We start from the raw sequence: 16,551 nt of genomic DNA on the forward strand, positions 1-16,551 counted from the left end.
TCTGTTGACAGAACTCTCCAGTGTAGACACAGCCTAAATGTATTCTAGTGACATTCTTCTGCAGTTGAAACACAGTCCCTCCTCCACAACACCATTTACACTGTGCCACAAAGGCCTTGAGGTATTGTACTTGGAACAGCTTGGTGAATATGTCCCAGTAGAACAAATTAGCACTTCTGTGGGTCATAACATTCACATTAGCATATTAGCTATAATTCTCTGTATAGCTAGCTATAAATGAGAGACATTTTAGACACTCATTGCTTCATCCTGAGATGTTATGTGTCCTCGTGATAGGCACCTTTTGATAACACAGACCAACATACTAAAACATTCCAGCGTTCTCATGGATCTGTTTGATACCAGAGATGTCTTTGGATGTAAAGAGAACTGTCATGTAGCAAAGTCATGAAGCCATTAAAGATAGTCATTACTAGATAAACAAGTGTTGACCTATGACAGTTGTGCAAAGAACCAAATACTTAGGGATGCAGGCGAAAAAATGTTCATTTCTTTTTCTGTAAAATATCAAGATTTGTCTACATAACACAGGTGTTAGTGATACCATAGTGTCACTAAAAGCCAGGCAGCAGAAACACTGTTTGCAGGCACTTTTGCTGCCAAATACATATACCCCACAGCTATGTCCACACTAGAAGGACTCAGCTGTTTTGCCAACAAAACCTGCAGAGATTCCAGATTCCCAAGACATTTTGTCAAAAGTAAGTCAACAGAATGTAGCACTTTTTTCAACAGCTGTACCCTGCCGCCCACAGGGAATAACACCTCTGTCGACAGAGATCCATCAACAGAAAGCCAGTCTGGATGTTCCGGGGCAGAGGTAGTAGGGGGCATCTGTCAAAAGACAAGGCTCTGGGACACTGGGCAGCCCTGTTTGTGGCGCTTCTGGTTGGCTGTTTTGTTGATAGAGTGTCTAGGCATCCCGGCTTCTCTCTACTGACACAGTGGATTGCTCTTGCAATCTGCTTGGTGGTTTGGCCGCGATCTGTCAACAGAAGTTTTGTCGGAAGATATCTTCCAACAAAAACTTCTGTTGACAAATCTAGACAGCTCTTCCACCCCGAGCAGCATTTACTTTGTTGGAAAAGAGCACTTCTGTAGACAAAGTGCTGTTTACATTAGCACTTGCTGAAACACAGCTTTTGTCCTGCAGTTTTTTTTTTCAGCACCTGTGAACGATGAAAGCTTTATTGCCCAATTGCCAGTGTAGACAAATCCTCAGATGATGTAGTTCCTGGGGAGCTACAGCCTTACCTTAATAGGTATGTAGACTTCTATCTGTGTCTGTTGCCTCATATTGTTTAGGTTATATGAAGCAGCCATTCTGTGACATTGTTTTCAGGAAGACACAGATTTCTTCAGGGTTATGATCTGGTACAATGGCCAAACTTTCTGCATGTTTCAAGGTGTATGAGCAAAATTCACCCTGGATCAAACTCCTGGGCTTTAGCTGTGTTAAGTCAGGGATAAATTTGCCTAGGGAGTCTTTGACAGTTTGAAAAAGAAGGAAAACCATAATGTAAAAGTTGTGTAACTCTTATGACTAGATAAAAGCTACAGAAAGTTTCACGGAATTATTATTAAAATTTGAAGTGACAACATTGTAAGCCACATGGAATAACATCACAATAAACACTTGCCTAATGCCTGAGCAAAGAGAGATGATCTGAGATTTTGAAACAAAGTTCCTACAGCTTGCATGCATGTCCACCTGGAAACATGAAACCCTTGGCTATGAAGAAAAATCATAGAATCATAGACTATTAGAACTGGAAGGAACCTCAAGATGTCATCACATCTAATCCCCGCCATCACAGCAGGACCAAGCACCATTTCCTCACTAATAGATATTTATCCAACCTGTTCTTAAATATTTCCAAGGATGGAGAATGGATTCTACCACCATTCTAGACAATTTACTCCAGTACTTAACCACCTTGACAGTTAGGACATTTTTCCTAATGTCTGACATAAATCCCCCTTGCTGCAACTGAAGCCCATGTCTTCTTGTCCTATCATGAGGGCTAAGGAGAACAATGTTTCTTCCTCCTCCTTATAACACCCTATTGGATACTTGAAAGCGGCTATCATGTCCCCTCTCAGTCTTCTTTTCTCCAAACTAAACAAACCCAGTTCTTTTAATCTTCTGTCATAGGTCATATTTTCTGGACCTTGAATCATATTAGTTGCTGTTCCCTGGATTCCCTCCAATTTCTCCACATCTTTCCTAAAATGTGATGCCCAGAACTGGACACGGTACTCCAATTGAGACCTAAAATGTTATGTGCAGCAGGACAGGTAGGCAAGCTGTAATTCCACCATAATCCAGTTGAATTTGCCTTAAATTAAATGGAACACAGGCATGGGAGCACTTGAGCTACTACTTTTGTGGTTAGACCTCAATTTAACCCACCTCTACACTGGCAAGTTACCGTGTAGTCAGCTCCCAGAGCTGCAGCTCTCAAGGTGTCCACACTGGCAAGGCACTGAGTGTGCACTAACTTCACCATTGCTGTGTTCTAGGTAAACCACTTTGACAATCAGCACAGAGCTTTCTGTGCAATGGCTACAACACTGGGGTGCCATCTTGGATGGCTTGGTGCACTAGAGCACTGTGACTGGCCTCCGGCACTTCAGTAGTCATTCTGCACCTGCTTAGCTTGTACTTGAACAACTTCTTGCTACTCTAACTGCTCCCAGTGCATGGCTTCATGAGCCATTGCATTAAGAATTAGGTGGGATCTCCCAGGATCACAATGGACATTTCAACTTTCCCTATAGTGATCTTCTGGTCTTGGAAGAAAGTCCCTGATTGCAGCTTCCTGAAGAGGTCAGTGTTCCAAAAGATGTATGCGTCATTTGTCTTTCCAAGCCAGCCTGTGTTAATATCTGTGAAATACCCATGGTGATGCACAAGCACCTGCAGAACCATGAAGAAATACCTCTTCTGACTAATGTTCTCAGAGGCTAGGTGGTCTGGTGCTAGAATTGGAATATGCCTGCCATTGATCACCCTTCCGCAGTTAGGGAAGCCCATGTGTGCAAAGCCATCCACACTTTCATATATGTTGCCCAGAATCATGGTCTTTTGGAGCAGGATGTGATTAGTGGCCCTGCACACTTCCATCAACACTAGTCCAACCTCAACTCTTCCGTTCCAAAGTTATTGGTGACATATTGGAAGCTTCTGGAGTAGCCAGCTTCCAGAGTGCAATCACTGCATGCTTTTCACCAGCAGCGCAGCTCTCATTCTCACGTCCTTGAGCTTCAGAGTGGGGAGGGGCGAACTTATTAAAGCCGTGTCTACATGTGCACGCTACTTCGAAGTAGCGGCACTAACTTCGAAATAGCGCCCGTCACGGCTACACGTGTTGGGCGCTATTTCGACGTTAACATCGACGTTAGGCGGCGAGACGTCGAAGCCGCTAACCCCATGAGGGGATGGGAATAGCGCCCTACTTCGAAGTTGAATGTCGAAGTAGGGCACGTGTAGACGATCTGCATCCCGCAACATCGAAATAGCGGGGTCCGCCATGGTGGCCATCAGCTGAGGGGTTGAGAGACGCTCTCTCTCCAGCCCCGGCGGGGCTCTATGGTTACCGTGTGCAGCAGCCCTCAGCCCAGGGCTTGTGGCTGCTGCTGCTGCAGCTGGGGATCCATGCTGCATGCACAGGGTCTGCAACCAGTTGTCGGCTCTGTGGATCTTGTGTTGTTTAGTGCAACTGTGTCTGGGAGGGGCCCTTTAAGGGAGCGGCTTGCTGTTGAGGCCGCCCTGTGACCTGGTCTGCAGCTGTGCCTGGCACCCTTATTCTGATGTATGCTACTTTGGCGTGTAGACGTTCCCTCGCAGCACCTATTTCGATGTGGTGCTGCGCAACGTCGATGTTGAACGTCGACGTTGCCAGCCCTGGAGGACGTGTAGACGTTATTCATCGAAATAGCCTATTTCAATGTCTCCACATCGAAATAGGCTACTTCAAAGTAGGCTTCACGTGTAGACGTAGCTTAAGAGTCCCATGAAAGTGGCTTTCCTCATCACAAAGTTCTGCAGCCGCTTCTTATCATCCCAGACTTGCATGATGATGATGCGACCTCAGCACTCGCTGAGCCCCAAAGTGGTGTTCCACTATGGTCAGAGGCTCCATGAATACCAGAAGACATCACATGTTGTAGCTACTATGCATGGCAAGTTCAGTGTCAGGCACTTCCTCCTCCTCGCTGAAGGAATCACTCGACTCCCATTTGTGATGTGTTAGTGAGCCCTATCAGCATTTTCTTCAACAGTCTGGGATCCATTCCTGCAGGCAAAGGAGCAGAGCGGCCGGCACGAAAGCCATTGAAAGCTGGTGCTGAATGCAGATGGAAGCACAGAGGTTGCTCGGACATGAAGAAATGCACCGCAGGCATTGGGAGAGGACCAGTGTTTCCTCTAATTTTTGCCAGGTATGTGTGGAATAATTTTTGTCATGTGCACTAAGGCATGTGCAGCTGTGCCCCACCAATGGAAACATGCTGCCAGCTGTGGGTGGCCATGGGCACTCCGCTCATCAGCTAGGCAGCACTTGACTTGCTTGTGGGCAGCCGGCCAAGGACTAAGCTTAGAAACACTGGACAAAAACCAAGATGCTCCCCAACCTCCTCTCTGCCTTCCCAGAAGAAGACAGAGGGGTGCAGAAGAGGATGGGGTGCTCGGTGGGATAACTGTCCAGACTGCATCTCTGAATGCCATTGCAAGTGCCACAAGTGTGGTCATGTTACTGTGCTGGCAGCTGATAGCATGGCACACAGCAATGGTTTCCTTGCTGCGTTATGTAAGCAGTGCTGGTACTGACAATGCTTCACATCTGCCAGTGTAGACAAAGTCTTAGCAAAGCCCTGTAGCACCTACTCCACATCAAATACATGTAAAGTGTTTTGCTGAACTGGGGCCTTACTGCAGCAACTATAGCTAATGCATGTCATAACCCATGGGGAGTTTTATTTTCCCCACACTCTAAAACTTTGAAATATACTTTAAAAAACCTTAATAGAAGACTGATAAGTTTATAAACAGTATAACATAATTTTGCACACAGATCTTATTGCTTTAATCCCAAAAGGGTCAATTTTTTATAAACACATGAATCTTTATCTACATATACTGGATTCCTGAAGGGAACTGATACCAACATTAAATGGCCTTAAACAATTCAATGGAAAATTCTATGCCATGCAGCTGTGCCAGGATCTAGAAACCTCTGGTGAAGTTATATACCTTGTTGTGCATTATTGCTGGCATAGCACTACCATTTGAATGGTGTCACAAGTGTATACATGTACGATTTACTCTGGCCTCAGACAAATGTAATGAAGCATCTTGTCGCATTAATGTTATCTTAGGGGTTTGCTGTACTTCAAAAGCTGTGCTGGATAAGCCCTGATTAAAAGGTTTACACTAGTGTAAGGATTGAAAACTCGTTCAAGGAGGGACTTGAGTAATTATATTTGCATATCCCATAACAAAACTGATGTCCTGATCTGGATAATTTGTGGATGTGAGTGGAATTTAAAATGTAAAGTTATTATAATACATCAATGTAGTTACTCCTGGGAAAATTTCTTTCAGACAGGGCAAGCTTTGAAGATGTTCGGATGTTCATTTGTACAGAACTCGATTCTTTTCAGCAACTGCAAGGGCACGGAAGGTGCTGCACCTTGACAAATTGGATTTAGTAGCCTTGAAGAGACACAGGCCATGTATAACAGCTCTTTTAAAAGCTATGATATCAATATGCCCATATTTAGGTCCCCAGCTTAAAAAAAAGCAACTACTTCAGATTCCACCCCTGAGGTTTTAAAAAAGTATAAATTACCCTGTAATTTGACAGGAGGGCATATTCTTCAATTCCTGTAATAAAATGGGAATGGTGTGATGTGGGTGTGAAATGGGAAACAGGAAATAAACGGGAAATAAAGAGATGTACACAATCGTTAAACAAGGAGGAGCTCTGATCAAATCTATTCATCAAGATGCTTGCAGCAGCTAAGGCTTTGATTAAAAGGCTAAAAGAAAATGAAAAGGGAAGGAATGCTGGCTACTGCTCGCTATCAGATACAGTGTGGAAGAATAAGATAACCCTGTGCAGTACTTACCAGTTCTAAGAGTGAAAACTGTTTGAAGTGACCACATTTTTTTGCGACTAGCAAAAATTAACAACATAACAAAGGGATTATTTAAAGGTCAAATAAAATTATACCTGGAAGCTTGTGCTTTAAGGCAGTCATTTCATACTGGGTTGCCTATTGAAGATGGTGTTTAGTGGAGGTTTTAGTGCCAATAATACTTGGCACTTTTAATAGTGATTTTTATACGAGGGGATCAAAGTACATTATACTCACCAATTAATTCCTCCCCAACACTCTGAGTGATACGAACATTTTATTATCCCTGTTCTGATAGTGGTTAAATGGAGGCACAGAGAAACTCAGGGTCTCTCTACATCAGAGTGATTCTTGCAGCATAGCTAAGCTGGTATAGCCCCAAGTGGAGAAAACCCGCTGGAAAGGCTGCTTTTGTCAGCGCAGCAGTAGAAAGCAAGTTAGCTATGTTTTGATGGAAATCTTCTGTTCATGGGGTTTTGTGTATGCTGGGGATTATGGTAACTAGGTCAGTCAGGTGTGTGTGTGTGTGTGTGTGTGTGCGCGCGCACGCGCGCTTTTTCCCCTGGAACTGTTATAGCTATGCCAGTACAACTCTTCAGCATAGGCCAGGACTGAGTCACATAATGAGAGCTAGATGGCAGTTTGGATTGGAAGGCAGATACGCTAACATTCAGACCAGTGTTCTAACCATTAGACAACACTACACCTGTAGTCTTAGGCTATGGTTGTGCTAGAGTGCTTACAGCAACACAGCTGCATCACTGCTGCTGCACTGCTGTGTCATATAGCCACTCTAAGCTGCTTGGAGGGAGCTCTCCAGGTGATTTAATTAATCCACCTCCAGGAGTGGCAGTAGGTATGTCACCAGAAGAGCCTTGCCTGTGGACGTAGTACTGCCCATACCGGCACTAATGTCAGTGTAAGTCATGTCTCTTGGAGTGGGGGTGGCTTATGCACATCCCTGTGAGATACCACATTATACTAACATAACTGGTAATGTAGACATAGGCAAAGAAGAAGAAACTTTCATCTGAAATAATCAAAGCTTTTCTTGGCTGTCTAGTGAAATAATGGCTTAGTGATGGGTGTGATGGGGTGTGCATACCCCATATTGGGACAGAAGGGGTTAAAACTCTGTGTGTGGAGGAAGTCCTGCACCTCCAGCCAGACTGGGCATGCTCCAAGTGCTGGGGCAGTGTAAAATGGAGAAGCTCAGCTAAGCGGGAGCTAGGCATTGGAGAGGAAGGACCAGCTATAGGAACTCTAGTGGTAACCTAGCCAGAGATCCATGCAATGGGAATGAGAGACCTGGGAGACTGCAGTGAGCCTTCAGAGCCGGTGGAGCCTCAGAGAGGACTGGTGCAGTGAGGTTTGAGGACTCTGAAACCACATGGCTCACCCCAGCACCAACACTGGTAGGAAGTGACCTAGGGAGGATGTGACTGGTATTTCCCATATAAATGAACTCTCCATGTTGTGGTAGAATTCCTTGCTGAGTGAGTGGATTGTTTCCCCACTAGTAGGGCCCTGGGTTAAACCCTGGTGGGGTGGATGTGGGTCCCTTTAAGGGGCTGCTACTCACAATCCCTTGGGTAGTTGCCACTAGGCTGCATTGTCCTGAACCCAAGGGCTATGCTACTAACTGGCCATTAGGATGCCCTAGGGTGACAGACTGATTCATGTCAGCTGCTGCTGCAGGGCATATGGTGTCCACACCCCTTGCCCTCATGGATTGGGTGTGCATATGCTGTGGCAATGGGTGTCTTGACAAAGTGCTGCATATGAGCTCTCTGTTTTTAGTGAAATGTCTCTTGTAAACAATTCACCTGTAGTTCTGCTGCTCAGCATTGCAAGCATATTTCAAGTCTATTTTTAATGCTGGGGAAAAACTTAAATCTCTACCCAGAACAACATAAAAAAAACAAAAGAACCTTTTTAAATTGTAACTAGAGCTGGTCAAAGAGACTTTGTGGGGAAAAAAATTGAAAGAGCTTTTCAACTGTGTATGAAAATGGCTTCAATGTGTTTGGTTTTGAACAAAAATGTTCAAAACTGAAGTTTTTATTTCACCTTCTCTCTTTTTTTAATCCCAGTATTTTCCCCACTGGCTAAAGTGAAAGAGAGTATGAAAAAAATCCCAGAACTTGAAAATGAAACTTTTCACTTAAAATATCCAAATTTATCTTGATTAAATTTCAAAAACTGGAAGAAGCAGAAGGAAAAAAGGTTATGTGCTAGACATTTTCAATCTATCTTGAATAGATTCAGGTACTAGGATGAAATCCTGACTTCATTGCATTCTGTTGCAAAACTCCCATTAACTTAATTAAGGCCGGGATTTCACTGCCAGCTCTTCTACCAAAAAAAAAAAAAAAAGCTAGATCACTTTGTTTAATAGTGTACAAATGGAAGAGTCATCTAGTGCCTTCTGCAGCTACAGGGGTATGTCTGTCTCTCTCTCTCTCATATATACTGGAGTAGTATAAATATTATTGAGCTAATTCAGCTCACTGTCAGGAATTTTTTAATCATTCAGACTCAGCTGACTTCATCCACACTATGCTATTTTGATAACTGTTTCCTTTTCTTTATGAAAGAGTTCTTTCCTTCCATGGTGTTTAGTCTTCAAATATGTATAGATGACACAGCCTCCCTAGCCAAACTAAAACACATCCTCCAGGCTCTAATCGTTGTAGTTCTCCTTAGAACGCCTTTCGATATATCAACATCTTTCTGGTAATGATGTGCCTGGAGAAGAAGCAGTGTTCTATCTGCACTTATATCCAAGCAGAGTGCTCATATATATCTTTTCTTCATCCCAGCATATGTTCCCTCTGTACACACGTGCCCAAAATGGTATTATTTTTTTAGTGCTTTATCTTGCTTTTACTTGTGTTTTGGTGTCAGCACTCACCCTGGGCCCTTTCTGAATTAGTGCTTTCAAAGTTTTGCCCTACTACTGAATATCTCAGAAACATAATTTAAAACTGATTAGCCTCCATTTTTCCAAAGCTGAATCACCTTTTACTACCTCTCCATGTTCCTTCTATGTCCTCCAATTCTTGAATTAACATCATGTGTGAATTTCATTACATGCTATTTACATGGTTACTTCATTAGTGAAGCTATTAGAAAAGGCTGGACCTAAAAGGTCCCTCTAGTGTTCCACCAAGATTAAGTTAATGTTTGTTGCAGTAAACTAATTCCATATGGGAACTGAAGGACAGGAGACTAGAAATTTAGAGACTGTCTTTATGAAGCACTGATGGGAAGGAAGCTTTCCAGGCATGGGGGACAGGAAAGTGAGGAGTTTAGCCTCAGAATGCACAGTTCTTGGAGGATCTATCAGACAGCACAGGCATCTGCATGGAGGCGTTTGTCTGTATGATCGTCCAGCTTGCTCACAGCCCTGTGGGGAGCACAGCTCTGTTGAACTTGTGCTCCTATAGCTTCCCCCACTTGTTTCTGCATTCAGGAACTCCCTCGGGGGGTGTGGTTCCAAGCACTGGGGTTTGAGATATGGCATCAGCTCAAGTGTCTAGAGTGACTCACTTGTCATTAAGCTAGGGCTATAGTGAGTGGCTGTGCACCTGGCTCTCACTTCATTCAGAAGCCTGCCCAAGCACCACCCACAAATCCCAGGGCAGATTACTTTGCTCATCATCAGTTTGAGAAAGCTGCTGATCTAGGTCAGTGTGTGTCAACTGGTGGGCTGCAACCCCCAGGGAAAAGCCCCAAAAGGCTGTTGCGGGTTGGGGTTATTACAATCTGAGCAAAGAATCTTGCTTCCCCACTTCCCATACACCCTTCCTTACCTTTCAAGGCCAAGTTTTCTGTCACGCCCTTGAACAAACATGAAAACACATTCTGTCACTATAATTGTTGTCAGTGATGGTTTTTCTTATAAAGGTAAAATAGTAGTAGGAAAAATATAAGGGGGCCATGAACATTTTTGACCTGAAGAAGTTGAAAACTCAAAGGCTGAAAAACACTGCTCTAAAGAGACCGTGTTGTGTGTGAGCTCATTCCTGATGGTTTTGACATCCAATAACTTCATATAGCAATCCTGTAAAGAAACTCCGAAGACTGATCATTTTTTGTTTGCTGCTTTCATCCAAGTAGCTGTTCCCTGTTCTTCTCTGCCCATTTTGAAAGGCTAATGGTTTGTTCCAGCCAGAAACAGCTTTTTGGGGGCACATCTTCATAATGAGTCTGCAATCTCTCTGGGCTCAGCCATGGACCCAGGTACTCCACATTATCATGTGGAGTAAGGGATGTCTGCACAAGCCCAAACAGCCCCAATCTTTACTAGGGAACAAAGTAAATCCTTATATGTTGATTCTAGCTACACTAATGGCATAGCTAGAGTTACGTATCTGGGATCCACTTTGTTCCCTAGTGAAGACCCAGGCCTTTGTAGCAAGCAATAGGTGTGGTGCCTAAGTCAATGGGAGTAGGCTGAAAAGCCAGAACAATACTAAATAACCTAATGGTTGAAAGTAAACCTGCATCTGATGAAGTGGGTCTTTGCCCACAAAAGCTTATGCTCATACATTTCTGTTAGTCTATAAGGTGCCACAGGACCCCTTGTTGCTAATGGTTGAAATACCTCTTCCCAAACCACATCTAGAGCTTTATGGAAATCACTTGTCTGAAAAGCCAAACCAAAAAAAAACCAAGATATCTGGTAATGTTCTGAATTTACCATGTATTAGTAAAGTTACACATGACTTCTTAAAAAAATCCATTTTCATATATCTACCAAATGCCAAAAGAATTGTGAAAAGAATCCTTTTCCTTCTATACCATTAACACCTCCTGTGTAAAGTGGGGCACATGAAAAACTACCCACCTGTCCCCTCTTCTCTCACCACCGTACTTTCTTCCACCTCCTCTGCATGGCTGGGGGACTGTGTGGCTCTGGCCTTGAGGGGAAGACACAAGCAGAAGGAATGGAATGGTGGGGGACTCAGGGTAGGGGTCTGGGGTATTTGGGGGTGTGGGAGTCAGGGCTGGGGGTGTGTGAGGAGGGACTCAGGGCAGGGGACTGGGGTGTGTATAAGGGGAACGAGAGGGGCAATGGCATTAATATTGAGGGTTTCAGCCCCCTTCCTTGAGATTTATACGAGGACCCTGTTTGTTGTTCCCCTTCCCATCGCTGTCAGGGCAGGAGAGGAGAGCAGGCAGCATAGCTCAGTCACTCCCCTGCGCTGCCCCTCCCCAGCCAGGAAGGAGGAATGCAGGCACATGGTGTGTTTTCTTCTTGCTCCCTGACAGTGATGGGAAGGGGAACAACAACAAGCAGCTGCCTGGTATGAATCTGGGGTGGGGTGCAGGGTGGGGCACTTCAGGCTCCCTGCCCTTCCTAAATGGCCTGGGGGACCAGGACTGGGGTATTCCCAGACTGGTGGAGGATGTGCTCTCAGCCATCCCCTTTCACCTGCCTGGCTGCCTTCTGCTTAGAATGGGATTCTGTTGGCATGCCCCAGGAGCGAGGCTGGGAGCATGCTGCACCAATGGAGGAGGGATAGCTCGGTGGTTAGAGCATTGGTCTTGTAAATCCAGGGTTGTGAGCTCAGCCCTTCATGGGGGGGCTTTCAAGGGTCTGGGGCAGGTTACAGTTAAAAGAAGAAAGTCAGGGGTATTGATAGGTCTTGCTGTGAGTGCAGAGGACTAGACTTGATGATCTTCTGCAATGGAGCACCCCATAGCCAGTGGGCTTCTGCACTGGGGGGGCACCTCCTTGCTCTGGGTCAGTGGCTGCCCCTGTGAGTCAGCATACCACACATGAGCACATTGTATGTCATTATGACCCTGGACCCCATCTTGTGCCCATAACTACTATAGACTGGGCAATGAGCTTTGTCTGACCTGGAAAATTCCCAGGCATGTGGAAAAGGCTATACAAGGCCTCTGGGATGACTCCTTTTTGCCTTTTTCCAGCCCTGATTCTCTGAATTGTGAATTTACAACTAAAAGGAGCATATTGAACTATGAATTGGAGACCTTCCGATCCATTGGAAATTGACAAAGACGCTTCAAGACAGCAGTGAACATCATTCTTACAAACCTATAAGATAATTGTAATTATTGTATGTAAATGATCCATTAAACATGTTAAGTCTTTACTTAACAAACCTTGAGATTCTACTTACTACTGTATTGGTTAAGATTGGGGTTATATATTCACCTGGCTAAATGGCTGATCTCTTGACATTGGAAGGGTGCTCTCTGTGATGAAACTGGCTTTCTATAAGCACTCATCAAGAGTCCAATGTCTGAGTGATGAAATAAGGGCTGTCATGCTTAAGGAGACCTCCTGTTAACCAGCATAGTAGGTGGGGCCCAGCAAACCTGATGGCCCTTGGCAAGATGGGCAGGGCAGCTTTGTGCTCCCAGAAGAGGCAGGGCTTTGTGAGGAAAAGAGCAGGGCGGGGGGATGGGGGGGCAGCCATCCCTCAGTGCCACCCAGGGTGCCGCAGGGCTTCTGTGGTGATTTAAAGGGCCCAGGGTTCCTGGCAGCTGCTGCCACAGTAGCAGTAGTGGTGGCCAAGTGCTCTGGACCCTTTTGAATTGCCTGGCCCTAGGGCACTTGCCCCTTTCCACCCCCCGCCACACAGTGAGACAGAGATTTACTTGTGTTATTGGCTTGGTATAATCTAATGGTAGAATAACGACCAGTGTGGTGTGAGCCTGCCATATTTCTCAGCAGTTTGTTCTGAATCTGGCACTCAGTGAGGTACAGTGGCAACAGGGAATGTTGTTGCTGATTCCAAGGGCGTTTGAAAGTAGAATTTTTATTCTTAAACAATTCAGGGTTTACAGAGAGATGGTCCTGTCACCCAGCTTGTTTTGGAACTAGTGATATGCAGGCCTGCAGTTGCTTTAAGGACCAAAGCACATTACTGCAATTCATGCAGGTATCTCCGGAACCAGCTCCAGTTCGGATGCAAAAGAGGCTTAATGAGAACAAAAGGAACCATGCCAGAGGTCCTGGGTCATAATGACCAAGGTCTCAAAATAAATGACCATGGCCATGTAAACCATCGCCATGCTTTAAGAGCGAGACCCTGTCTATTGCCAAACAGGATAAAGTATTGTTGCAAGCAAGATAAAATAGTATTTGTGGCTGATTGAAAGCATCTGCCTGAGCCTTCTACTCATGACTACTGCCAGGTGAACCATCTCAATGAACAATTTGTTTACTTCAGTCATTTTTTTTCTTCATGCACAAATAGGGGGTTTTATTAATTCATTCACTCCCTGAAACTTGTTGACAAAACTGTTTTGAATGCTGAATTTTCACCTTGTAGGCTTCACAAGAAGTGTTTGCTAATTATCCTCAGAGTAGCTGTTTTCTATGGCTTGATATGTGAGCTGAATGACCCTCTGACCAACAAGGCACTATTTCTGTTCTCTGAATAGTGACCGAGATAGCTGTGTTAGTCTGTATTCTATCAAAACAAAGCAGTCAAGTAGCACTTTTGCGACTAACAAAATAAATTATGTAACAATTTATTGTTAGTCTTTAAAGTACTACTCGACTGCCTTTTTGTTTTGTTCTCTGAATGGATGGGTTACTCTCTAATTACTTACACTTAAAAGCATTTTGTTCTGGCATGAAATGAACCTCAGCTATGAGCCCCATTTTCCATGAACATTTCAGCCTCTGCACACTCGAGGAGGAGGGCTCCCCTCCCCTCTCTTGGTGCAGCACTCCCTGACTTCAGACAGATGTGGATTTGTACTGGAAAAGGGAAGTTTTAGCTCATGGATGGCAGGTATGAGAGGCAATGCCTCCCCTGGATCTTAGCTTCCACTCCTTCTTACTATTGCTATTCTGATAGTTCCTGAAGGCTCCCACCACTGGCTTTTGTAGTTTGCAGACTCATGATTCTTCCTCTGAAGTGGATTTATTAACTTAATAGTGAAATGGTTCCAGCTTGACAGACCTATTACCATAACATAGAACCCATGAAAGAGCCATTAACTGGGTAATGAAGCTATTTAACAGGCATGTATCAACCCTGACTTTACTGACAGTTTTATATTATAAAAACAACAAACCCCAAGCACTCAGTACCACCTTAAAGACTAAACTTTATTAGACATGAGCTTTTGTGGGTAAGACCCACTTCATCAGATTCATCTGGTCTTACCCACAAAAGCTCATTACATAATAAAATTGTCAGTGTCTAAGGTGCTACAGGACTTCATTTTTCAAATGAAGCTACAGATTAACACAGCTACCCCTCTGAACTGTGCATTACTATGTCTACAGGACCTTAATTTAAATTTTGCTTTAAATATTTAATCACTTCGTGGCTGAAGCTTATCAAATCACATCTCTAAAAATCTGTGCAGCTAAATAGCCATGCAAGATCCGAGTATTCAGCTTTAGCCTTACATGCTTGACTCTGCACATGGGCTTTTAAAATTCTACAAAAGACCACCCTGATCTAAGTGGGTAAGCAGGGAGGAAAAGGGAGACCGTGGGAAGGGAGTGGAGCAGGGGGTGGGGTCTAGGCAGAGCAGGAGTGAAGTATGGGCAAAACTACAGGCTGGGGAACTTGCCTCCAAGCAGCAGCTTCATCCACCACCTATATTTTATCTCCCTCCTTTCCAATCTTTGTGCATGTGAGTGAGTGGGGCCTTTCAGACACTATCACAACAGTGCTGTGGTGGGGGAACCTTTGTTCAAGTTGGGGACCACTGACCTGCAGACAAGTCAGTCAGGGGCCACAGATGTGACAAGCCAAATAAAACAAAGCCACCAAAAAAGTCCCACCTCATTGTTACCCAACTGTATGGGTCTGGGTGCGAGGGAGGGTGTAGGAGCAGGCTGTGGGTGAGGAATCTGGGTGGGAGGGGAATTTAGGAGATGGGAAGGGGACCAGGGGAGGGGGTTCAGGAGAGGCGTGGAGGTCTAGATGGGATGGAAGGTTTAGGAGAGGGGTGGGGAGACCGGAAGGGAGGGGTCAAGGTGGGAAGGGGATGCAGGACCCATGTGGGTGATGGGGTGCACTTACCTTTGCAGTACTACTGGTCACACACATCTTTGGTCTGCCTGCTCCCAGGCACTGCCCTCTGCTGCTCTGATTGGTGGGAATTCCAGTCAATCAGAACAGTAGTGGTTACGCAGCAGGGAGGGGGGAATAATAAGTTTCAGTTGCCCTATTTCTGCAGTAGTGCACCCTGAAAACATGCAGGGACTGCAACATTTTCAATGTTACCTGCTTCTATCTGAAAAGAATAATAAAACACGTAACAGCAGCTCACAATCAAAATCCTAGAGATCTTTGAGAACAACAAGAAGTCCTGTGGCACCTTATAGACTAACAGATATTTTGCAGCATAAGCTTTCGTGGGCAAAGACACGCTTCATCGGATGCATGAATGGGGGGCGTTCAGATGGGTATTTAAAGAGTGGGGTCCCAGTAGAAGGGAGGGGCAGAGCTGACAAGGTCTATTCAGTCAAGGTGGAAATGGTCCATTATCAGTAGTACTCATCAAAAGAGCGGAAGAAACAATAAGTCAGATCAGACGGGCTGGGGGGGGGGGGCGGGTGTGGAATGGCCCATTGTCAGAGTCTAATGTCAATGGGCCATTCCTCTCATCTGATCTGACTTGTTTTTTCTGTTCTTTTGTTAATGGACCATTTCCACCTTGACTGAATAGACCTTGTCAGCTCTGGCCCTCCCTTTTACTGGGATCCCATTCTTTAAATACCCCTCTGAACGCCCCCCCCCCCACTCATGTATCCAACAAAGCTTGTCTTTGCCCACAAAAGCTTATGTTCCAAAATATCTGTTAGTCTATAAGGTGCCGCAGGACTACTTGTTCTCGAAGATACAGACTAACACGGCCACCTCTCTGGTACTAGAGGTCTCTGGTGCATTATGCGACATAAAGAAAAAAATCTATCACGTAACTGAGTAAGTGTTCTGTTTAGTTTCATTTTCTACTGAATGCATAAAAACCTTCCCAGGAAGGACTAAGGGCCACACTTTAAAAGCATGTGGGTGCCTAAAGATGCAGATAGGGTACAGAAAGGTGCCTTAAATACCTATAAAATATACCACTAATTGAGAGAGAAGTGGGGTGAGGTAAGATCTCTTATTGGACCTATTTCTGGCTTTCCCAGACCTGAAGACAAGCTCTAAGCACTAAAGCTTGTCTCTCTTTGCTACAGAAGTTGGTTCAATTAATAGACAAGATGAGTGAGGAAATAGCCTGGAACCACCAGGGCTACAACAAACTTGAATATTAACATGGACCTAACTGATGAAGTAATAAAAATTGTAAGTATCTTAAAATCAAGAAGCAAAAGGGAAAGAGCTCAGGCTTATTGCATAGCAACAATATTCAGTCAACATGTTTTATTCTAGG

The sequence above is a fragment of the Carettochelys insculpta genome, chromosome 8 (assembly GCF_033958435.1).
Source record: "Carettochelys insculpta isolate YL-2023 chromosome 8, ASM3395843v1, whole genome shotgun sequence".
NCBI lineage: Eukaryota > Metazoa > Chordata > Testudines > Carettochelyidae > Carettochelys > Carettochelys insculpta.